The 25315-nt window shown below is 34.6% G+C and overlaps 1 protein-coding gene across 2 annotated transcripts in view; it reads right to left on the reverse strand.

The window, feature by feature from the left end:
- AGBL4 (AGBL carboxypeptidase 4) overlaps positions 1 to 25315 on the reverse strand; it is a 1479620-nt gene that overhangs the window by 1038069 nt on the left and 416236 nt on the right. The window lies entirely within an intron of this gene.

Here is a 25315-nt window from a genome sequence, read left to right on the forward strand (position 1 = left end):
CGGTTAAGCCTCCAACTTCAGCTCAGGTCATGATCTTGCTGCTCTTGGGTTCCCGCCCTGCATCAGGCTCTGTGCTGACAGCTCAGGGCCTGAAGCCTGCTTCAGATTCTGTGTCTCCCTCTCTCTCTGCCACTCCCCTACTTATGCTCTGTCTCTTTCTCTCTCTAAAATAAATAAACATTAAAAAAAAAAAAAGAAACACAAATTTCCAGTTAGAAAATAAGCAAGTCATGGGGATATAATGCATACCATGGGGAATATAGTCGATCATATTTTATTAATTGTTTAAGGTGACATGTGGTAACCAAACTTGTGGTACAACAATTTGTGGTACACAAATGTTGAACCACTATTTTGTACACCTGATACTAATATACTATATCAATTATACCTCGTAAATGTTTTAAAAATGGAAATTCTATTTAATAGAATCAAGTTTATAAGTGAATGAAATTGGAAAATATATCTATATTTGCACTTTTTGAATGCTGCCAACAAACCTAGTTTATTACCGAGACAAAGAAATGGGCAGTATCTCACTTACGTGAGAAATTCTGATTCCCAGTTAAGGTTAATTGACACTTGCTGAGAGAATCAAGAAAGCCCTGTTTAGCAATGAACACTTACGTTTATATAAATAAGAAACAGTTCACTAGTCCTTATTTTTATTCATGTTGTGACAACTGGATCCCATAAGATGCCTATCTTGACTCTTACTTGGAAGAGTCACTCCTGTACTAAGGGGTTGATGCGTGTTCTTTTGTACATCTCATGACCCTGACTGTAAAACAAAAGTATACTTCTTACAGAATTTGAAAGCAGTCCTTCTGAATATTATGTATATTGAAAGCGAGAAAATTACATTTTTAAAACGCATATAGAAATATATTAAAAGCAATTTATGCATTGACCCAGAAATTCTAATTCTAAGAGGCTATTGTTAAGGAGAAAAGACAAAATGAGGACATGTGTTTCATTGACCAAGATGCTCACTGTGATAGTATTTATGGTAGAAAATGTTGGAAACAAGCTGAGAGACCAACATCAAGAAAAATAAATAAATAAACAATGGCACATTCAAAAATTAAAGATAATTATCAAAATTCGGTTCACAAAGAATATTTAACATAGAAAAAATCAGAATACAATATTCAATGAAAAAGCTAGAACAAAAATCTTATGCAGCGTGCAAAACATCAATGTAAAAGGATATGCACACAATAGGAAAAAAGAAAAGGAGCTTCCTTTTCAGCACAAGACAAGTACTTGTTTAATCAACTGCCCATTGAATAGAATAGAGGATGGGTAGAAAAAAAAGATAGGCACTAAAAAGTCCACAGGAATTATCTCTGTTGGAGAAATTAAGGGAGGTTGATTCTGTTTCTATTTCTTCATAACTGACATTTTTTACATTAAGAAAATACAATCAAAATCAGTAAACAGAAAAATTAATCTAGAAGAAAAATTAGTATAATAATGACAAAACCATCTAATATTCTCATGAAAACTCACTCCATTTCAATATCTTCCCACAACTAATATTATCTATGAATTAGTGTTCCCATTAAAGGAATAAATACATGTTAAATAATTAATAAAATTTCACTCCTTGCATAAAGGATATTCATGGGCAAAAGATCATCAGCTGCAAATTAAATTAGAAATAAACAACAGGAAAGAACTCTGGAAATCTCCACAAAGTAAAATAATGTGATTTTAAAAAACCCATGAGTCAAAGAACCAATCTCAAGAAATGTTAGAAAATATTTAAACTGACTAAAAATGAATATAAAACATATAAAATTCATGGGATGAAACTTAAAAACTGCCTAGAGGAAATTTACACCTTTACATGACTGTATCAGAATATAAAAATGGTCTCAAATCAATAAGCTAGACTTATGCCCTAAAAAAATCATGAAAGTGCAAAATAAACTCAAAATAAGAAGGAAAATAATAGAGATTGGCAAGAGGAAAATCAAAGAAATAGAAAACAAAAGAAACAAAATGAATAGAGTGTCAATGAACAAAGTTGGTTTCTGAAGATTCAACAAAATTGACAAATTTTAGTGAGACTGACCAATAAAAAAATGACACAAATTATTAAACTAACAATGAAATTAGTATCATCAGTATTAACAATACAGAAATTAAAGTTATAAGGAATATTATGAAAATGTTTAACAAATTGGACAATTAAAATTGATAAATTCTTTGAAAAAATACATTGACTCAAGAAGAGGCAGAAAATGTGAATAGACCTATATCGAGTAATAAAAATGATTAGAGTATTAATTAGAAATTTTCCCCTAAAGAACATCTCAGACCTAAATAACTTTTACCAAATGTGTAAAGACAGAACAATACCAATCCTTCACATTCTTTCATAAAATAGAGGAGGGAACATTCTTCACCTCACTTTATGAGACAGTAACACTATATTGCAAAAGCAAGGGAAAGACATCACAACAAAAATAAAATACAACCCAATATTTATCATGAAAATAGTAATAAAGTTAAAGTGAAATATTAGCAACCCAGACCCAGCAACCTATAAAAAGAATTATACTCCAAAGAAGGGGGTTCAAGATGGCAGGTAGAAAGATCCAAAAACCACTTCCTCCTACAGATACAATAAATTTACAGCTACATGGAATAATTTACTCTAAAAAAGACATGAAAATTAGATAAATAGATTCTCCACAACAAAGCATAAAAAGTATAAAAGCATAAAAGCATCAAAATAGAAGGAGAAGCAGAAACACAGCCTCCTCAAAAAAAACCCTACCCAAGCACAGTAATCCACAATAAGGAGGGAACCCTCTCACAAAGGTAAAACAACTTTCCCCTGAAAAGTGAAGCGTATGTGCTCCACATCAGGCACCCAATCCCTAGATCCTGTACAAGACAGACAAGGTCCCCAAAATGGTTAGCTTTGAAAACCAACAGGGATTATATCCAGGAAAACCACAGACCTGTAGCAAAGAGGGAACCAGCTCTTAAAGGACTTGCAAGCAGACAACTCACTCCAGGACCCAGTGCAAAAATATCACTTTAAAAAGCACCTACACCATATGAAGGAGACCCACTTATTAATCTTAAAACATTTGCCAGAGAGGCAGGAACTTGTTATGACTCCCTCCAAGGTGGCAGGCACCATTTTTGTATTCTCATTCTAACTTGTTAAGGAAGGCACTAGTAGTAGCTAGCATGGAACTCTCCCACAACCCTGTTAGTAGCAGAAGGCACAGCACACTGAGGGCCCCACCCATCCCTGCATCACAACTAGGCATCTCAACCAGAATGTTTGAGGAACCCCAGATAAGATGAACCCAAAGAGATCCACATTGACACATTATAATTAAAATGGTAAAAGTTAAAGAGGGAATCTTAAAATCTGCATGAGAAAAACAACTTGTTACATGCAAATGAAACCCTGTAAAACTATCAGCAGATTTTTCAGCAAAAAAAATTGCCAGGTCAGAAAAGAGTGGCATGACATATTTAAAGTGTTGAAAGAAAAAAAAAAAAAACTTCCAAGATTTCTCTTCCCAGCAAGGATACCATTCAAAATTGAAGAAGATATTAAGAGTTTTCCACATAAGCAAAAGTAAAGAAGTTCATCAGCTACCAACCAACCTTAAAAGAAATGTTAAAGGATTTATTTAACCTGAAAAGAAATGGCACTAATTAATAACAAGAAGACATGAGAGTAAAAATCTCACTGGAAAATATAACAATATAGTAAAGATGGTAGATCAATAACTTAAAAGGAACCATGAAGGTTAAAAGACAAAATTAGCAAAAGTAATTAAAACTGCAAGAGTTAATTAAATGTTCATAAAATTGAAAGATACAAAATATGACATCAAAACTATAAAACATTTGGGGTGTAAAATTTAAAGCTTTGGAATGTGTGTTTTGTATTTTATTTTTAGCAGTATGTGTAAAATGCAAAACAAATAGGTCCTGTCATTGATTTCTAAAAATCCTCCCCTCCTCTCTTTAGCTTCTAACCTCAGTTAGGCCCCAGCTTCTCTTGCTGGGACTTTTAGAGCAGCTTTTCCCCTGGTCTCTCTGCCTTCACTCTTACTCCATCCAAGCTACTTCGATTTTCCCTAGGACAACCAGAATAATCTTTCTTACACAAAAATCTGATCATGGTTCTTCCTTGTTTAAACACCATTCACTGACTTAGTTTGTGACCAAATCACCTAGACAGTGTGGGGTAGTAGTCAAGCACAATTAAGGTAGATGCTTGAGTGTATGGTACAGTTCTGGTACTTTCTGTGAGATTTTAAGCAAATTAACGTTGTGCCTCTATTTCTTCATTTGTGGAGCAGAAAAAAATGCACCTACTCATTGTGTGTTTGGCAAATTAAATAAATTTAAACTTGTAAAGTAATTTCAACAATTCCTGTCATACCACAAACATTTAGCTATTATTATTATTATTCCCAGGCCCTTCACAATTTGGGTGCCGTATTACTCCTAAGTTTTGGAATGTGTAGTTTTGGAAAGATAGTCTACACTCATGGATTGGAAGAATTAATGTTAAAATGTCCATACCATCCAAAGCAATCAACAGAACTTACATAAATAATTCTAAACTTTGCATGGAACAACAAAATATCCTGAATAATAAAAGCAATCTTGAGAAAGAAGAACAAAACTAAAGGTGTCACACTCCCTAATTTTAAACTACTCTACAAGCTATAGTAATCAAAATAGTATGGTAGTGGCATAAACATAGACACATAAATCATGGATCAGAATTGAGAGCCCCAAAATAATTCCACATGTATACAGACCATCAACTTATGACAAAGGATCCAAGAACATACAGTGGAGAAAAGACAGTCTCTTCAATAAAGACTTTTGGGAAAACTGGACAGCCAAATGCAAAAGAATAAAACTATGTCAGTATTTTACACCACACACAAAATTAACTAAACATGGACTAAAGACTTAAATGGAAGCCCTGGATCCAAAAATTTTTAGAAGAAAACATAGATGGTAAGTAACTCCTTGACAGCATTCTTAGCAATGTGTTTGTGGATCTGACTCCAGAGGCAAAAGAAACAAAAGAATGAATGAATGAATGAATGAATGAATGAATAAATAAATAAATGGCACTACATCAAACTAAAAATCTTCCACACAGGAAAGGAAACCATCATCAAAACAAAAAAGGCAATCTACTGAATGAAAGAAGATATTTGTAAATCATGTATCTGGTAAGGGGTTAATATTCAAAATATATTTAAAAATCACACAAGTTATATATGTATATATACATATATATATATATATATATATATATATATATACGTGTGAGTATACACACACACACACATACACACACTACTACATTTGCATATAATATTACTCATTTGCAACAACATAGATGGGCCTTGAAGGTATAATAAGTGACATAAGTAAGATGCAGAAAGGCAAATACTTATGATTTCATTTATATGTGGAATCTAAAAAAAATAATAATAATAATACAAAGACAAACTCATAGATACAGAAAATAGATTGATGGTTACCAGAAAGAAAGGTATTTGAAAGGTAGGTGAAATGAGTAAAGGAGGTCAATGGATGGTGATAGATGGTAACCAGACTTTTGGTGGTGATCACTTAGTAGTGTATACAGATGTCAAATCATAAATTTATATACCTGAAAAGAATGTTATATAAAAATCATACTTCTATTTAAAAAAAGAATTATATACCATGATTAAACAGGATTGATCCCAGGAATTCAAGGTTGGTTCAACAATTGAAAATCAACTATAGGAATATTACATACTGATAGAATAAAGATATAAATTACATACTGATAGAATACAGATATAAATCACCTAAATAGATGCTTCCAAAAAAGCATCTGATAAATTCAATACCCAATAATCATAAAAACTCTCAAAGATAAAGGGCATCTATATAAACCTATTTCTTAACAACTTTCCTATATCCCTTATAGCAGTGTAAGCTATAGTCATCGTGTTTTACATTACATGTTGTACTTTATAACTTGTTGAGAGTAGATCCTATGAATTCTTATACAAGGATATATATTTTTTCTTTTCTTTCTATTGAATCTATATGACATGATGGATGTTAACTAAACCTATTTTGGTAATCACTACACAACATATAAAATAAACCACCATGTCATACATCTTAAACTTATACAGTGATATGTGTCAATTATTTCTCAATAAAGCTGAAGAAAAAAAAAAAAAACCTCCCAGCTCATGCCATAATTAATGATTAAGACTAAAACCTTTCCCCCTAAGGTCAGGATCAAGGAAATGACGTATGCCTCTGTCACTTCTATTCCATTCTAACCAGTAAAATAAATCAGAATAAATGGATCGGTTATTTGCAAATATTATTATTATTATGACATATATTATTTAATAAGAATAAAAAATAAAAATAAATTTAACAAAAGAAATGCAAGACTTGTACACTGAAACTTACAAACATAGCTAAGAGAAATTAAATACAATCTAAATAAGAGGGAAAATATTCCATGTCTACAGATTAGAAGGCTCAATATTATTAGGATAGCAGTTTTTCCCAAATTCATCTATGGATTCAACATAATAACTATCAAAAACCTAGCAGGCTTTTTGCTGAAAATGACAAGCTGATCCAAATATTAATATGAAAATACAGAGAACCTAGAGAAGCTAGAACAATTTTCAAAAAAAAAATAACTTTTTAGAATTGATACTACATAATTTTAAAACTTAAATCTACATTAACCAAGACTGGTATATTAAGAGCAGTTCAGGTATATAGATCTATAAACAAGATTGAGAGTTCAGAAATAAAACCATACATGTCCAGTCAGCTGATTTTCAGCTAATGTGTCAAGACATTTCAATGGGAAAAATATAATGTTTTGACTAAAGGTGCTGGACCAAGTAGATACCTACATTCAGGAAAAAAAATAGATCTTTATGTAATATCATGTACAAAAGTTACCACAAACTGGATCAAATACTTATATCTAAGAGTTAAAACAGTAAAACTCTTAAAGGAAAACATAACCTTGGGCTAGCAATGAATTCTTAGATATGACATCAAAAAACAATCCATAAAAGAAAAAATAAATCATAATTTATCAAAATTCAAAACTATTGTACTTCAACAGGTAGTATTACAGAAATGAAAAGATAAACCAAATATTTGGAGAAAATAATTACAAATTATATAGCTGATAATGAATTTGTATCCAGAATATATAAAGAATTGTTTCAACCCAATGAGAAGTAGTCAAATCTATTTAAAAATGGGCAAAAGAGGGGCACCTGGGTGGCTCAGTCGGTTAAGCGTCCGACTTCGGCTCAGGTCACGATCTCGCAGTCCGTGAGTTCGAGCCCCGTAGGGTTCTGGGCTGATGGCCCAGAGCCTGGAGCCTGCTTCCGATTCTGTGTCTCCCTCTCTCTCTGCCCCTCCCCCGTTCATGCTCTGTCTCTCTCTGTCTCAAAAATAAATAAACGTTTAAAAAATAAAATAAAATAAAATAAAATAAAATAAAATAAAATAAAATAAAATAAAAATAAAATAAAATAAAAATGGGCAAAAGATTTTAAAAGATATTTCAGCAAAGAAGATATACAAATGGCTAGTAAGTACACAAAAAGGTGCTCAGCACCATTAATAATTAAGGAAATGCAAATTAAAATAATAATAAGAAATCAGTTTGATGAAAAAGCTTCTTTAAAAGTAGAATAAATTATCTATAAGACACAGTAATCACTAGAATGGCTAATATTCAAAAAGACAGTAAGTGTTGGCAAAGATATAGAGAAAGTATAACCTTCATACATTGTTGGTGGCAATGAAAACTGGTACAGTTACTTTGAAAATTACTTTGTAAGTGACTTTAAAAGCAAAATACAGGCCCTGGGTAGCTCAGATGGTTGAGCGTCTGACTTCTGATTTCTGCTCGGGTCATGATCCCAGGGTTGTGGGGTATGTATGTGTATATATATACATGAATGTAATGAACTACCAGGTAATATTCCTACATATATACTTGCTCATTTATAAAATCACTTTTGCTCAGGGACAGTCATCGCAGCATTCTTTATAATGTGAAATAGTTAATACAAATGTCCATACGTTTGTTAAATAAATTATAATACATTCCTATAATGAATAAATATGCACATATTATTAAAAAATAAATCAGGGGGCGCCTGGGTGGCACAGTCGGTTAAGCGTCCAACTTCAGCCAGGTCACGATCTCGCAGTCCATGAGTTCGAGCCCCGCGTCAGGCTCTGGGCTGATGGCTCAGAGCCTGGAGCCTGTTTCCGATTCTGTGTCTCCCTCTCTCTCTGCCCCTCCCCCGTTCATGCTCTGTCTCTCTCTGTCCCAAAAATAAATAAACGTTGAAAAAAAATTTTTAAAAATAAATCAGAACTAATTTAATCACACATCATGGTAAAGAGGTATAGTGGTTGAAAGCAAAGACTCTAAAGCCAAACTGTCACTGTTTGAAGCCAGCTCTACAACTTACATATGAGAGTCACATAACCTCTCTGTTCCTGTTTCTCATCTGTAAAATGAGGATAAAATAATATATATCTCACATAGCTATGATAAGTCAATGCATATTTACATGCAAAGTCCTTCAGAGTTCTAGCTCATAGAAGTGATCTGTAAATGAGGCTATTACTATTCTCTAAAACATGACTTTGCTAGGTGAAGATAAAAGAGCAAGGGTGTAAAATAAGATGTACAGTATTACATTAAACATTAATGCTTAAAAAAGGATCATATAAATGAATATACTTGTATACAAATACATCTGAAAATATATATAAGAAACCCCTATCATTGGTTGCCTCCAGGGAGGGGAATGGGATAGCTGGAGGATGAGAGGGGAAACTTACTTTTCTTCATATACCATCTCATACCTTTTGAATTTTGTTCACTGTGCATATTTTTAAAATTAAATGATACATTTACTTTTTAAATGTTAGAGTAGCTTTAAGCTTTGTTTAAAGCTGCATTTTCTCAGCCTATTTATCTATAAAATACTCTTTTCGAGGAACACCAAAAAATCACCCCTTGTTCCAAACAACACCACTTTAGAGACATTGCTGCAGGCTAAAGAGAGGAACTGAAATTTGCAGAATAGAATGACATATTCAGAGCAGAGATTTGGGACATTTTCCCTTTTTTTGATAGTCTTCTTTTTGGACATGATAGGTGTCTTCTTTTATTGGATATCCAAGTTTGAACTGCAATTACTTTATAGCATGTGTGAGCAAAAGAAAACAAGTTTTAGAACGCATGCTTTGAGAATAAAACCAAACACACAAATATACCTTTTGTCAGCAACAAAATATTTTTCATTTCACTAACTCTGTAAATATGTCACAGTCCTAACAAGATTACATAGTGATGTTTTCCTTCTACAAATTCAACTATTTTTCCCAGAGCAGTTTAGCCTGGGGGACTCAAAACTGGATTCTCATTTCCCAGACAGATACTGAGGGACCTCCCAGGATCTCTCATCTCTGTTCCTCTTCTCTATTTGCAAACAGCCACAATACCTTATAACTTCACTCTACAAAGTGAGGCAGTTGCCAAGCACAGAAAGAATGGGAATTTGGGCCAAAATCCCCTAGGTAACAAGTGATGGAGCCAAGACTGTCTCCAGGCTGTCTGCCCTGAGGAGCTTGTGACTTTCTCCACAACACTATACTCCTCCAGAAAATGTTTTTGTCTGTCTTCATATATGAAATATCATACATAAACTTTATGACCTCAAAGGATCTTCAAGATGAAAATTTTAATCATTCTAGAGTTATAGAGTATGTTAGTGGAAAGGCATCTATTTTCTATTTAAATTATTTCATCTATTTCTATTAAAAGTTTTGAATGTTTAAATAACCTAGCTGGGTTACTTAAAATGAAAGTAGAAGAAAATTGTGTTACTCCTTAAATCAGTGTTTCCTACATGGTTTATATTCCACTAAATGTTAACAGGTGTTCAGGCAAAAAGGGTATCAGTGATAAAATACATTTTGCAAATACTGGATAAGCAATGTTGGCCCATTTTCATTACTAGCAGACTTCTTAAAACCTTAAAAATGTCCATACTCATTGTGACTCTCCTAGAGGGGCATAAGGTATAATAAAATGCTTCTCCTAACCATTAATAGCTCTCAGACTAGTGTTCTATATCACAAGACATTTGGGAAATAATTCCTTAGTGAAACAAAGATAGCTTTTAAAAATAAAAAGCGGGGCGCCTGGGTGGCGCAGTCGGTTAAGCGTCTGACTTCAGCCAGGTCACGATCTCGCGGTCCGTGAGTTTAAGCCCCGCGTCAGGCTCTGGGCCGATGGCTCAGAGCCTGGAGCCTGCTTCCGATTCTGTGTCTCCCTCTCTCTCTGCCCCTCTCCCCATTCATGCTCTGTCTCTCTCTGTCCCAAAAATAAATAAACGTTGAAAAAAAAATTTTTTTTGAAAAAATGAAAACCAAGCGTGCATATTAAAGTACATGCATTCCTGCTTTTCTCGCAACCTAGACTTAAATCAATGTTTATCAACTGTTTATTAAGTACAAATTACTAAACTGGACACCTAACATCCCTGGAACCATGGAGTGCATCCACCCTATTCAGATAGCACCAATTTTCACTTGAATATTGTTAAAAGTCAATCAACTAAGAATCATTTATACAGCCCTTCATCCCAGGCACTCTGCTAGGCATTAAAGAAACACTGAACAAAATAGACATTATCTCTGCCTCAAATAGTTTACAGCCTTGTAATAAATATAGGCATTAAGTGAATGATTTCAATTAATGAAATTGCAAGAGGGCAAAATGCTGAAAAGGAAAAGTACAGGAAGTGATGAAAACCTAACAGGGAGGTCATTACTTAGTTTGCAAGGTCAAGGAATTCTTCTCTGAAGAACAGTCATCTCAAGCTAACATTTGATAAATTTAGTCAAAATTCGGCAGAAAAAGAGAAAAGCCATCTTCAGTTCAGCAGAGTGAATTACATTTTGAAGGATCCAGAGGAGAGAATATGGGACATTCAAGAAGCTGGAATAAGTTCAATATGACTGGAGGACACAGAGGGAAGGACAAAGCGATGCCACATGCTGGGCATACACATGGTGCCAGGTTCTACAAAGAAGGCAAAGACAAGAGGGTGGCATCATGTGTCTTCAAGAAGCTTGGGAGGCAATTATAAAAGTCCAGTTGAAAGAGAAAGTAAGTAACTAACTTTTACTGATTACATAACAAAAGTTAGGTCTTGTGCAATGTGCTTCAAATACATTAACTCATTTAATTCTTACAATGACCCTTAAAGGGTAGAATCATTGCCTATTTTATAAATGAGGAAATAGAGAATCAAGAATATCAGAAAGATGGCTTTCTCAAGATTATATACCTAGGCAAGGGCAGAGTCAGTATTTGACTTCTAAGTCCTTGCCCATAACAGCTAGTTCCTCACCTAAAGGTAAAAAGAACAGGAATCTGGGCGGCAAGCAGTGGGGGAGGAGAGATGGTGAAGAGGTAAGAAACACTGTGGATGGTCTGGCCACTAAGGATGTATCTGCAGTAAATAAAGTCTGTTCTGATCCCTGCAGACTAAGATGTTCTGTAATAAACAGAAACCAACCAAAGAAATAATACCTGACCCCGGAAAAGGAAAACACTCTTTCCAGCATGGAGTTGGTTCACTGAAGAATCCTTTACAGCCTATGGGAACTCAAATAAACAGAATAGAATGGTAGCTTCCAGGGACTGGGGAGTGGGAGAAACGGAAACATACTGGTTGGATACACTTTCGGTATCCAGAACACAATTATGTATATTTCTGGTATTCCAGGACATAATTATGTTCTGAAAATCTAGCACAGCATGGCAACCACAGCTAATAATACTGTGGTATAATGATATAATATAATATAACGTAATATAATGTAATATAATATAATATATACATAATATACATATAATAATTATATACATGAAATTTGCTGGGAATATATCTTAAGTGTTTCATCGCCCTCCCAAAAATATCTTAAGTGTGGGATACATATGTGTTAATTAATTTGATTATGATAGTTATTTTACAATGTATACATATATTATCAAATCACCACATGGGACACTATAAATATACTTTTCATTCTTTAAATATACTGGTCACACTTTAAATTCTACTAGTCAATTATATTTCAATATTGCAGGGGGAAAAAAATGGTTGACATTACAGTTTATAACCGAGATGCTAGCTAAGGCATTTCTGTCTCTTAGAGATCTAAGCAAAATGGACAAAATTGCCGCCACCAACACCCTGCCTCCTGTTTCAGACTATGAAGTCCACATGCTTTTCCTCTGAATTCTCAGACATTTGCATCTTTAAGGAACTCTCTCATTTCAAGAACTGTATCAGCACTTGCTGATTTTATCTTGCCCGTGTCAATCAGGTTATAAAATTCATCTACTCTCCCATTTTGCTCTCTTATACACAAACATACACACTTCACTTCCACAAGCCATTTCATAGATTTGTCCAATAGCACAAAACACCTGGGAGTTGCCAGAATGTGTCATTTAGGTGGTGCACACCTTTTCTCCATCTCACTAGCTCAACCTGCTCTCATTCCTCCATTCCCTTGTTTACTTTTATTCTCTTTTACTCTCTGAAACCAAAAAGCAAGTTTGTTATCTCTTCTCAGGAATAATACATTTTCCTTGGAGTTTCATTATTCATCCCAAGAAGTTTACCAAATAATACCTTCCAAACAAACGAAAGCTCTCAATGAAAGTAATTTAGGGAATATTATTTTCTCTACTTCCTCATAATTACTGTTATTATAAATAAAAGATAACTCTATTATTTACTGAGCACAGATCTTGTGCCAAGCATGATGCCAAGTACTCTAAAAGCAGTATCACATTTAACATGTGATATGTGAACATGTGAATTTAACATCCTCACAAAAGTTCTATGACAAAGGTATTGTTTTATCTTTATCTTACCTATTAGAAAACTGTGGGTTAAATGAGTTGCACAAGGTCACACAGCTAGGGAATTAGGAAGCCTGCATTTTTATCCAACATGTACTGGTGGTATTTTCTCCACCATTGTACCCTTCTTCTCAGTCTTCTACAGACTCGAATCATGAGAGGGTGGACAAAGGCACAAAAGAAGATGCCAAAATTCTACCTAAGTAGGAGGATAGGCTGAATTTCTAGGCAGGACAAACAGTTTTCCAAAAATCTTTTGTTGAGTTTGTAGGTTGGGATGATTGATCTCCTGTGTGAGTTTCCTAAATTGCATGTCACCCAGTAGAAATGTATAGTTTGATGGGTCCACAGAAAAGGGGACAGGGTGGGGGGAGGAGAAAAGCCATTGAAAGAAGCACAAAATTTAATTAAGGAAAACATTAGGTCAATTATGACTAAACGGTGGTATAAAACATTAAGGTAAAATGTATTAGTGTGACATTTGCATTTTTATGAAGTATGAATCACAAAGAAATAATATATGCAGCTAAATTTCAGTTAACTTCCTTTTAAAAGTCTTGTTACCATGGCAATGCCAAGAATGAGTTTTCACAGGATGTAAGATATGGATTTTTTGATGTCTTAAAAGCAGTTTAAATAAAAACTACCAACAGGCATGGCTTCTTTTCATTTCTCTTACATGACCAAGGGCCACTGAAAATAAGAATCACCTAGTCGTCTATTCCAAAAATTACACAGAAGAAAAAAATATTGAAAATTGAACTGGATTTCTCTGTTATATTTCTTTTATTTTTTATTCTCTTTTAGCTTCTAGTATATTTTTAATAGTTTCATTCTGAAAGCTATGCCTCACAAAAACATTGTAATTGTGAGACAAACAAAGAAGAATATTGTCTCTTCTTGGCACTTTCTATAATCCTACCTCTGCTGGTTTAATTAGGAAGTTTTTAATAACAACTACTCTCATTACTGAGATCAGTTAAAATTCCACTATAAAGGCTATCTTTGACACCAGCAGCTAAGTGGTTCACCTTCTGAATTCCAGATCTAAGAAAAGTTGCCTGAGTCTCTAATGAATAATAGGGGATTGAGGTTTCTAGGCTACAAAAATCCTGTTGTGGCAAAAAAGGCAGAAACCTAACTCCAAAATCAATAGCGTATTACTCTCTCCACAGGCAAGAGCTGCTGGGTCAGGGGAATCATGAAAAATTCATAGCGGAGGTGGCCAAGTCATCCATAAGACAGAGAAAATGATGCTGTACCTAAAGATCCCCTGAGCAATCGAAAGCACTTTATAGATTTCACTGTGGATAAGTGCTGGTGTGTTTCATCTGGGTGCCCTAATGCTACGGCGATCTTATTTTTGACAGTCAATGAGGATGTTTTGATCTATATTTATAGGGTCCTATTTACAGACAGTTGGTAGGCTCTTTACAGCACTTGGACAGTAGTAGTCACAGAGATATGGCCTGAAGCTGCCTCAGCCTTGAAGATTCCTCTTCCTGGACCTGTCCTAGCTCAGTCTTCACTCACTGCACTTCTAAAGGGAATAAAATTTGTTAGACTCTACAAATGTATTTAATTCTCATAACAACCCTGCATATTAATATTATTATTTTTTTTTATTATTCCCATTTTATCCATCAGGAAAATGAAGTCCAAACAGATGAAGTGACATATTCTAGATCACATGGAAAGTAAAAATATGAATCAGGCAGGATTCTAGCCCAGGTATTTTTTAATCCCATGGCCCCTTGAAATTCAAAAAACAAGTTTACTTGCTTCAAAGGGCCTTAATATCCTTCATTTAAGGTAATTCAATCATAACCAGTCAATCCACATTCAGGGCATCAAAGTACCAGACAAGGCTCTATGTGAGCCCAGGCAAGGGCTATTTCCTCTGGCCTTCCAATCCATTTTATACTCTCTTACTTTCATCAGTTTCTCAACAAGTACCTACATATTAAACACAAAATTCCTCAACCTGATAGTGTATCAGTACTTTACAATGTAGTTCAAAATATACTCTATGGTTTTCATACAAATACAAGGTTGTTAAGATCATAAATTTTCCCTAATATGTCAACACTCCCATGTCCTTGATAGCCATCATCCCTTGAGAGTGGTTGAAGAACTGCAATGTTCTGTTATCCAACTGCCCCACCTCTTCCCAAAAAAATCTGAAACCCAGGAACCAGCTTTATTTTATTAAACCACTGACTTATTTCTCAATGGCTGCTATTTAGGACAAAGCCAAAACTTCTCAGGCAGAATTCAAGCTTCAGTTTTCCTTTATTTTCTACTTCAAGACATTTTGTTATGATTTAAATAGGCATTTTTAGCAAGCAGTGTTAGGCACAGCAAAACTGAGAGAAGGTACAGAGGTTTCCCATATAACCCATACTCTTCCACATATCAATATCCCCTACTAGAGCGGTACATTTGTTACAATTAATTAACCTACCTTGAGGAATCATTATCACTAAGTATACAGTATACATTAGGGTTCACTCTTCGTGTTGTACATTCTATGGATTTGAACAAATGGATAATTACATGTTTCCACCACTATATCATACAGAGTATTTGCCTGAAAGTCCTCTATGCTATGCCTATTCATCCCTCCCTCCACTCCACCCAATAATTGGCAACCACTGATCTTTTTACTGTCTCCTTTTGGCTTTTCTAGAATGTCATATAGTTGGAATCATATAGTATGTAACCTTTTAAGACTGTCTTCTTTCACCTACTAAAATGCATTTGGGGTTCCTCCATCTTTTTTCATGGATTGATAGCTTATTTCTTGTTAGCACTGAAATATATTTCATTATTCAGACTTACTACATTTTACTTATACATTCAGCTACTGAAAGACATCTTGGTTGCTTCTAAGTTTTGGCAAGTATAGATAAAGCTGCTATAAACATCTTTGTATAGGTTTTTGTGTAGATATAAGTTTTCAACTCATTTGAATAAATATCAAGGAGTAAGACAATGGTAAGAGTATGTTTGGTTTTATAGGACTGTCTTCCAAAGTGACTGTACCACTTTGTGTTCCTGCCAGCAATGAATGAAAGTTCCTCACCCTCACCAGCATTAGGGATTGTCAGTGGTCTGGATTTTGGCTGTTTTAATAGCTGTTTAGTGGTATTTCTCTGTTTTAACTTAAATTCTCTGATGATACATGATGTGGAGCATCTTTTCATATATATATTTGTTATCTCTGTATCTTCTCAGGTGAGAGGCTATTCGGGTTCTTTGCCCATTTCTTAGTTGGGTTGTTTATTTTCCTATTGCTGAATTTTAAGAGTTCATCATATATTTTGGATAATAGTCCTTTATCAGATGCATCTTTTGCAAATATTTTATCCCAATTTATGGCCTTTTTATTCTCTTGGACAGTGTCTTACACAGGACAGAAATATTTAGTTTTACTGAAATCCATTCAGTTTATCAATTCTTTCTTTCATAGATTCTGCCTTTGGTGTTGTATCTAAATGCCATCACCAACCTAAGGTCATCCAGATTTTTCCTTTCTTATCTGCTAAGAGTTTTATAGTTTTGCATTTAGTATTTAGGCCTGTAATCCATTTTGAGTTAATTTTTGTTAGAGGTATAAATTTTGTGCCTAGATTCAGTGTTCTTTTTTCTGTGTGGATGTCCAGTTGTTCCAGCAGCATTTGTTAAAGGGACTATCATTTTTCTATTGTATTGCCTTAGCTCTTTTGTCAAAGTTCAGGTGACTACATTTATATGTCTCTATTTCTAGACTCTCTATTATGTTTCATTGACCTATTTGTTTATTCTTTTGCCAACTTCACACTATCTTGATTATTATAGCTTTATAGTAAGTCTTGAAGTCAGGTAGTGTCAGTCCTCCTACTTCGCTTTTCTCCTTCAATATTGTGTTGGCCATTCTGTTTTTTCCCCTCTCTATATAAACTTTAGAATCAGTTTATTGACATCCAGAAAATAACTTTCTGGGATTTGTATTGGAATTGCATGGAATCTATAGGTCAAGTTAGGTAGAACTGACATCCTAACAATACCAAGTCTTCCTATCCATGAACATGGACTGTCTTTCCATTTATTTAGTTCTTCATGACTTCTTTCATCAGAGTTTTATAATTTTCCTTATACAGACTTTATACATATCTTATTAAATTTACATATAAGTATTTAATTTTTTAGAGTGCTCTAATGTAAATAGTATTGTGTTTTTAATTTAAAATCCCCCTTCTTCGTTGCCAGTATTCCTTTACATTTTTATTTCCTATTTTCTTCTGTGTTTATAAAACAGTAAATATGTATTTTATTTGCTCCAGATACTTATGTCACCACATAGTCCCCAAATGAGTCCTACATATTCACCAACATTCTTTCGCATGTATCATTCTCTTTACCTGGGATTCTCTGCACTTGGTCTCCTTTTAAGTTTTGTTGAAGTCTTACCCCTTCTAGGAGGCATTTGTTGGCCTGACTATGGTAATCACTCCCTCTCCTATAAGTCTACTGTATCTTTTTCAGCCTTTAATTACACTCTGCCTTAAACAAACTCTACTTCTCACTGTGTCTTTAGTCTACAGCAAGAATATGATCTCCTTGGGGCACCTGGATGGCTCAGCCAGTTAAGTGTCCAACTTCAGCTCAGATCATGATTTCATGGTTTGTGGGTTCAAGCCCCACATCAGGTTCTGTGCTGACAGCTCAAAGCCTGGAGCCTGCTTTGGATTCTGTGTCTTCCTCTCTCTCTGCCCCTCCCCCACTCCTGCTTTGTTTCTCTCTGTCTCTTAAAAATAAATAAATGTTAACAATTTTTTTAAAAAAGAATATGATCTCTTTAAGCCAAGATCAGCTCGTTCTCACACATCTCTCAGTTTGTAGAAGTGCCAGGAACTGTGTCATGTAGGTTCATATTCAGATCTCATTTAGTTTGAATTCTCCAGGCCAGCTGATAATTCTCTTTTAGCATGATCTTGTATTGCTTTCTACTAGTGTCTTGAACAAAAGATAAATTCAACCAGTAATCCCCAGAACAGTCTTTAAGGGAAGCAGAAGTCATTGTGGCTGAATTACATGGGAGAAGTGAGACTTTCTACTCTTAGATACTGTGAAAATATCTGGGTTAGCCTTATGCATTTGTCAAATGCCTTTTATATGCCAGGTTCAGTGTTAGGCAGTGAAGCAGATACCAAGATGAGAAAAATACCCTGCTTCTAAAGGGGCTCACAGTCTAATGAGAAAGCTTCAACAGAAATATTGGGGCTTATATTTTAAAAAGTTAGGAGGAGTTCACTAGAGAAAGAAGAGGAAGGGGGCACCTGGGTGGCTCAGTCAGTTAAGTTTCTGACTTTGGCTCAGGTCATGGTCTCATGGTATGTGGGTTTGAGCCCCATGTCGGGCTCTGTGCTGACAGCTCAGAGCCTGGAGCCTGCTTCAGATTCTTGTGTCTCCCTCTCTCTCTGATCCTACCCCGCTCATGCTCTCTCTCCCTCTCTGTCAAAAATAAATAAACATTAAAAGAAAATTTTTTAAAAAAAGAAAGATAAGAGGAAGAATCAACGTGAGTAAAGATCTGGACTTTGGTAGGATATTACCCATTCTAACACACTGCCCATATTCCTTAAATACAGATTTTTTTTAAATTCTTCTCTCACTAAATATTTTCTCATCCTATTCTAGATTGTTTCTGTTTATACTTCCATAAAAGAAATGAATTAGAAAGTCATTGGCACCAGAAATTTCTCATCCTTGGCAAGCCTTTTTATAAGTACTTAGAGCTCTTGGTAACAGGGGGGAAAAAAGAGGCCTATGGAGCCTAGAGAGACTGTTAGGTAAGTCTTAATCTCTGTGAGAGAAAGACTGCATTGTAACCAGACGAATCCAGGCCTCAGCCTGCTGAGGTATACTGAGAGGCTTAATCCTACAAATTGCCTTAAAATACCCAGTCAATACCATCACCAAAGCAGAAGGCATTATGGATCATAAAGAGAGCCAAGCAGAAAGAACAAAGGAGATTTTTCACACTGGGCACCTCTAAGATGCTGTGTCTTTTGAAATTTGTTTGGCAATGGTCTGGCCAAACTCCAAACCCAGTAACTATCCTATTCATTACTAAATGCATCTAGTGGCCTGAACAAGAACTCAAAAAATAGGATTCTTTTGTGTGTCTTCTAATAATAGTAAATGGTAATAATGATAATAAAAATTACTATTTGTTATAAATCTACAATGTGATATATTATATATACTATCACATCTAATTATCATAAGGACTCTATAAAGTACATAATTCTTACCACCCATACCCTAAATCCGCTGCCCTCACCATTTTAAAAATGAGGACTCTGAATTTTAAAGGGCAAGTTTAACATTACCTTGCCCAAAGTCACACAGCTACTATAAGGCAGACCCAGGATTTAGACCCTGGCCAGTTACAAAATGACGCTGCTGTCACCTCTACTTTACTACACTGCCTCTCATGAAGTGTTCCTATATTACCTAACATTAGGAAAGGTCAATATAAAAACATAGGGCTACACATTGAAGGACAACAACTATGCACAGGACTGAAAAAGAAACAAAAGCTACTGTCCACATCAGAAATTAAGACCAGATCCACAAAACAATTCTGAAAGAAATGAAATATAAATGTATTGGCCCCCATTCTATGCTTCTTAGTTGTGATCATTTTCACATTTTTATGATTATGATCTCTGGAGAAAAACAATGAGAAGGGATAAAAGTTGCATAAAATTAATAGCTAACTCACCAAAAAGGAAGTTGGTAAAGAAAAAGATAGACATAACTTACAAATCACTTAAAATGATATGAATTCAATAGAAGTGAATCAAAGGATAATGTATTCAAGAAGGAAAACAAGTCTATTATGGTATAACAGAAATGAAGGGGATTAGAACCTGAGTTTGTCACGTATCATTACTATTTAGCTCTCTGATCTTAAAAATTAATTTCTCTGCCCAATTCCCTCATCTGTAAAATGAGAGAAACAATATATTCTTCCTTTTCAGAGTTATAAGGATTAACTATAATAGCATGAGTAAAATTTTTATAAATTCTAAAAACACAAACAAATTTTAGTTATTTTTAGTATTTCTCTATGACCCATTGCTCTGAGAAATTCAGAGTAAATTCAGAAAGGCACAGTTAAGCATCCAACTTCAGCTCAGGTCATGATCTCGCAGTTTGTGAGTTTGAGCCTTGTGTCGGGCTCTGTGCTAGTGGTGCGGACCCTGCTTGGAATTCTCTTTCTCCCTCCCTCTGACCCTTCCCCACTTGTGCTCGCTCTCTCTCTCTCAAAATAAATAAAGTTAAAAAAAAAAAGTAAAGCAAGACATTTAGAGTGAAACATCTAGAAAACAGATTCAAAGGAACATATAAATGCATGATAACATGAAAACAAAAAGTAAAATATGATAAAGCTGGTCAGAAATACAAGAGAAAAGAAAAAAAAACTGACATTTACTGAGACCTAATTTAGTGCCAGAGTTTTTGACAACATTATTTAAGAACTAACAACTTTGAATAGGAGCACTTTCCCTGATTTTATAAAGAAGAAAACTAGAGTTCAAAAATATGCACAAATTTACCCAAAGTCACATAGCTAATAACGTTGGGGTTTTAATTCAAAACCAGATTTCTTAGATTCCAAAACCCATATTTCAGAGGCAGTAACGATTTAGCTGGATCCTGAACAAAGAGCAGAGTGAGTGCAGCATAACATGGAAAACAAACCAAAACCACACCAAAATCTAGTCTAGCACATCATTCAAGGTCTGGCTGGAAACAGATGGCAAACTCAAACAAGATAAATGAGAGCATAATAAAGGAACAATTTACAAGAGTGTGAACAGAGTAAGGAAAACCAGCCAGGGATAATGAAATATCCCAGTTCTAGCAAAAGCAAAAAGCTTCAACCTTATGCCCATGGAGGTTGAGGCTTATTTAAGGCCCTTTAGTAATGAATGACCATTGGGAAAGAGTTGTTACCCAAACCTGAAAAATGTTAAGGTGGCTTTTATAGAGGAGGAATAACCATTCCAATCTCTCTCTTTTCCCACCTTGTGATATCTTGACTGTGTCTCTCATTGGTATTCAACTACCAGCCACAGTATTAAGAGAGCCTGATAGGGGCTCCTGGGTGGCCCAGTCAGTTGGGCATCTGACTTCAGCTCAGGTCATGATCTCATGGCTCATGGGTTCGAGTGCCATGTCAGGCGCTATGCCAACAGCTTGGACCCTGAAGCCTACTTCAAATTCTGTGTCTCTATCTCTCTCTGCCCCTCCCCATCTAATGCTCTGTCTCTTTCTCAAAAATAAGTAAACATTAAAAAAAATTAAAAAGAGAAGCTGATAATTCAGTCCATAAAGGTCAGTCTCTTGGGACTTTAAGGGTAGGAAAAGAGCAGAGAGTAAATCTAAAGGGACAAATGGAAAATATCCAGAACACGAGAAAAATGGTCCAATGTATTTTAGGTATCAGCCATACTTATAAAGGTAGACTCTTGCTATTACCAACAACTATGACTACAGAATAGAATACTTTATACTGAAATCAATGAATCTAAGTAGGTATGGAACATGAAGAGAAAGTATGGCTCACCTCTAAAGTCTACAATTTGACCTTGCTTTTGTCCTGATTTCCCAGAAAATACTTAAAAAATACAATGTGTTGGATCATCTAAAATTGTTGAATATGATGATAATTTTACCAATTACTTTCTAATATTTTATAAATATCTTTTTCATGACACTTCTATGGAGAAAGATGTCAAAAATGTTATCTTTCTGAGAAGGCAAAAGGCCTTATAAAGTTAAAGTTCTGTGTAAAATAAGATTTTATGGTTTGGTAAACTCACTTCAATTCTCTGAGCCCCTCTGAAATCATGCAAATAAGTGTCTCTACAAATTCTGTATGCATGTGTGCATGTGTGTATGCATGTGCATGTCTGTGTTGTAGATAATGATCTAATCTATTTATTCAACATTTAGTGTATGCTTCTTTGAAAAGCTCTGTGCTTCGTAACGGTGAAACAAAGATATTAAAAATAGAGAGCCTGCAAGAAATCTCAAGCAAAAGTTTTTGTCATTTTGACTTGTTCCCATAAATAAAATACTTAAATGTGTAGGAAAATAACTTGTTTATTTCCATTATCATTTTCACAATGTTTACCACTTTAAGAAATCATACCACATAGTAAGTAAGCATCAACAGTGTTTACTGAATGAGTGGAAATGAATATTAGAATCACAGCACGTAAGAAATGAAGAATATTACCATGTTCTTTAAGGCTTCTAACCTTTGTACATGCTCTTTTTTAAATGTAGAACATCCTTCCTTGCTGTGATCTCCCATTCATTTTGGTATATAAGCTCTGTATTGAACTATATCATAAATACATAGTAGTGCACAAATTGCAAATGCATAGCTTGATAATCTTTTTAGAAACCAACACATATGGATATGCCACCTTCAGATCAAGAAACAGAACAAAGCCAGAACTCCTGAAGCCCTTTCCAGGCATAGCCCACTCACCAACAGTAACCACTACACTAACTTTTAATAATGATATTTTTGTCCATTTTTAACTTTATATAAATGAAATCATATGGCATATACTCTTTTGTTTCTGTCCCCTTTCTCCATATTATTTTTGTGAGATTCTTTCATGTTGTTGCACATAGCTATAGTTCACTCATCCTCAATGCTGTATGGTATTCCAAGATATAGGACTGTAATCCAATTTATCAATTCTACTATTTGTAGCAATTTGAATAATATTCATTTGATTATTACAGATAGTCAACTAAAATATTTTATATGCCTTTTTGGAGAATTTTGTACACACTTCTGGGACTAAAAACCTAGAACTATCTACTAGAGCAAATTGATCTACTAGAGCATATTAGCTCTATAGTACTTTTATAGTATTTTATAGTATTTTTCTTTAAGGTATTTATACCAATTTATACTCCCACCAACAGAATATAAGAATTGCAGTCTAAATAAATTTAAATATTCAGTTTAAGCTAAGTTATTTCATTTTGGAAGTATTTCCTGATCACCCCAGTCCACCAGTTGCCCTTTACCTATGCTGTTAAACTATATTCCATTTTGCATCACCTCTTTTATATACACTTATTTGCATTATTTTTCTTCTGTCTTCACTTCTAGTATACAAATGTCTTAAGGGCAGAAAGTATACCTTGTTCATATTAACAGTCCTAATAGCACCTGGTACACAATGGGTGCTCAGAATATTTGTTGAATAAGTGAATGAATAACATTATTTAATCCACTCCTTTTCTATTATATAAGACAAGTGAGACCTAGAAGAGTGAAATGCCTGGGGAGAAGCCACACAACGCAGCACTAGTTCAGTGACACAGCTGGGTTTAGAGTCTGGGGTCATGCCTCCTAATTCATTGCTTTTTTCACTACATTATGCCAGTTTCCTTAAAAATCTTACTCTCACAATAAACTTGCAAGTAAGTTTAGTTGCATTTTCGCTTTCAAAGGAGAAGTCACAGGACAGTATAAATCTCCTGACAGCTGATGATAAGAATACAGAACCTTCCTATATGCTGTGACAGAAAAAGGGAAACCATATTTCATGACAAACAAACATGCAAGGGACAAAATAGCTAGGCATAAAGAGCTCCAGGGAAAACCTTTTAAATGCATATCCAAATATTCAAAAAGGCTGGAGATGGTCTCAATTTATAAACCCCATAAAATATTCTGAATTATTGAATGGTACAGTATCTGATTTTAAAGGATTATATCGAGACATGAAAAGATGAGACAGCTGACAGATATACCCTGACAGTTTGTAGTTATGGCCTGATGTTACAGAAGTCTGCCAAATAATATTCTACTACAGAGATTTATGTTGAATTTTATAAAGCACCAAAGCAAATACACTCAGAAAGAAATGGATAAAACAGTCAGGCAAAACAGAATGAACACAGAGTATCAGTGCAATTCAAAAAGAAAGGGCACTTAGATCATTTGGTTTCTCATAGGGCAATCTAGGATCCTTTCGTAAATTATTTAAAGTAGTTAGACCAAAATCATTTAAATCAATGAATCCTTTTTTAGCACTGTCTATGTACAAAGCACTAAGGAAGATACAAGGAAATGCAGGAACTTTTATCACGATGTTTTCCTGATCATAAATCTTCAAAGTATCTTCTTTTGGTTAGAAAAGAAAGGAGTGTCCACTCCTAAATGAACTGGTTTCAGCCTATTTCCCCATCATTTAAGTAGACTATTGTCTCTCCAAAATTAGACTCTTGATATTTCTTCACATACCTCTTAATATCATATTTCACTGCCTTTGATCTTGCTCTTTCCAGAGGAGGAAAAGGGATGGGAGGGAAGAATATATATAAGGCAAATTATGTGCCTGATACTGAGCCATAACCTTAATATCCATTATATCTTTTAATCTTCAAATCAGTTGTCTTCAACTTAATCCAGTTCTCTTGACCTCATCCACTGCTCTTGTCAAGATTCTTGATATCTTCCACATTGCTAAATATTGTAATCAATTCTTGACTTAACAGTAGTGTTTGGAACAGTAGATCATTGCCCTTAAAACATTTGCATCACTTGCTTTGACCATACCACACTATTGTTGTTTTCCTCAGGCTTCATTGGCTGTTCCTTCTTTTTGTAAGATTCTCTTCATCTCCTTGATCTCTAAATATCTTCTTCCCTAGCTGGGTTCAATCCTTGAACCTTTTCCCTTCTCAAAATACACCCATTCCCTTAATAATTATCTTAATCAGTCACATGGCTTCAAGTACCATCTATTTACATTGATAGCTCTTACATTTATAATAGAGTTTAGACATTTCCTTGACTCATTTGCCCAACTTCTTATTCAAAATCTCTATTTGGATGATTAACAAACATATTTGAAATAAGTCTCCTGATTTTTCCTCTCCCACTTATTCTTTCCAGATTCCCATCTTATTAATAGCAATTTCACTATAATACATGTTTGGATCAACAAACTTTGAAGTCTTCCTCAATTCTTCTCATTCTCTCACATCCCAAATCTATCAGTAAACGTACTGGCTATTGTTCCAAATATTCCCAAAATATGACTGTGCTTATCACCTCTACTGTTAGTACTCTGATCCAAATCACCATCATTTCTTGTTGGGATTACTTCAATTACTTCCTAACTGGTTCCTCTGCTTCTGCATTTCTTCTTCTAAAGTTTATTCTCTCCATTGAGGACAATTAATACAAATCAG

The sequence above is a fragment of the Prionailurus bengalensis genome, chromosome C1 (assembly GCF_016509475.1).
Source record: "Prionailurus bengalensis isolate Pbe53 chromosome C1, Fcat_Pben_1.1_paternal_pri, whole genome shotgun sequence".
NCBI classification, from domain to species: domain Eukaryota; kingdom Metazoa; phylum Chordata; class Mammalia; order Carnivora; family Felidae; genus Prionailurus; species Prionailurus bengalensis.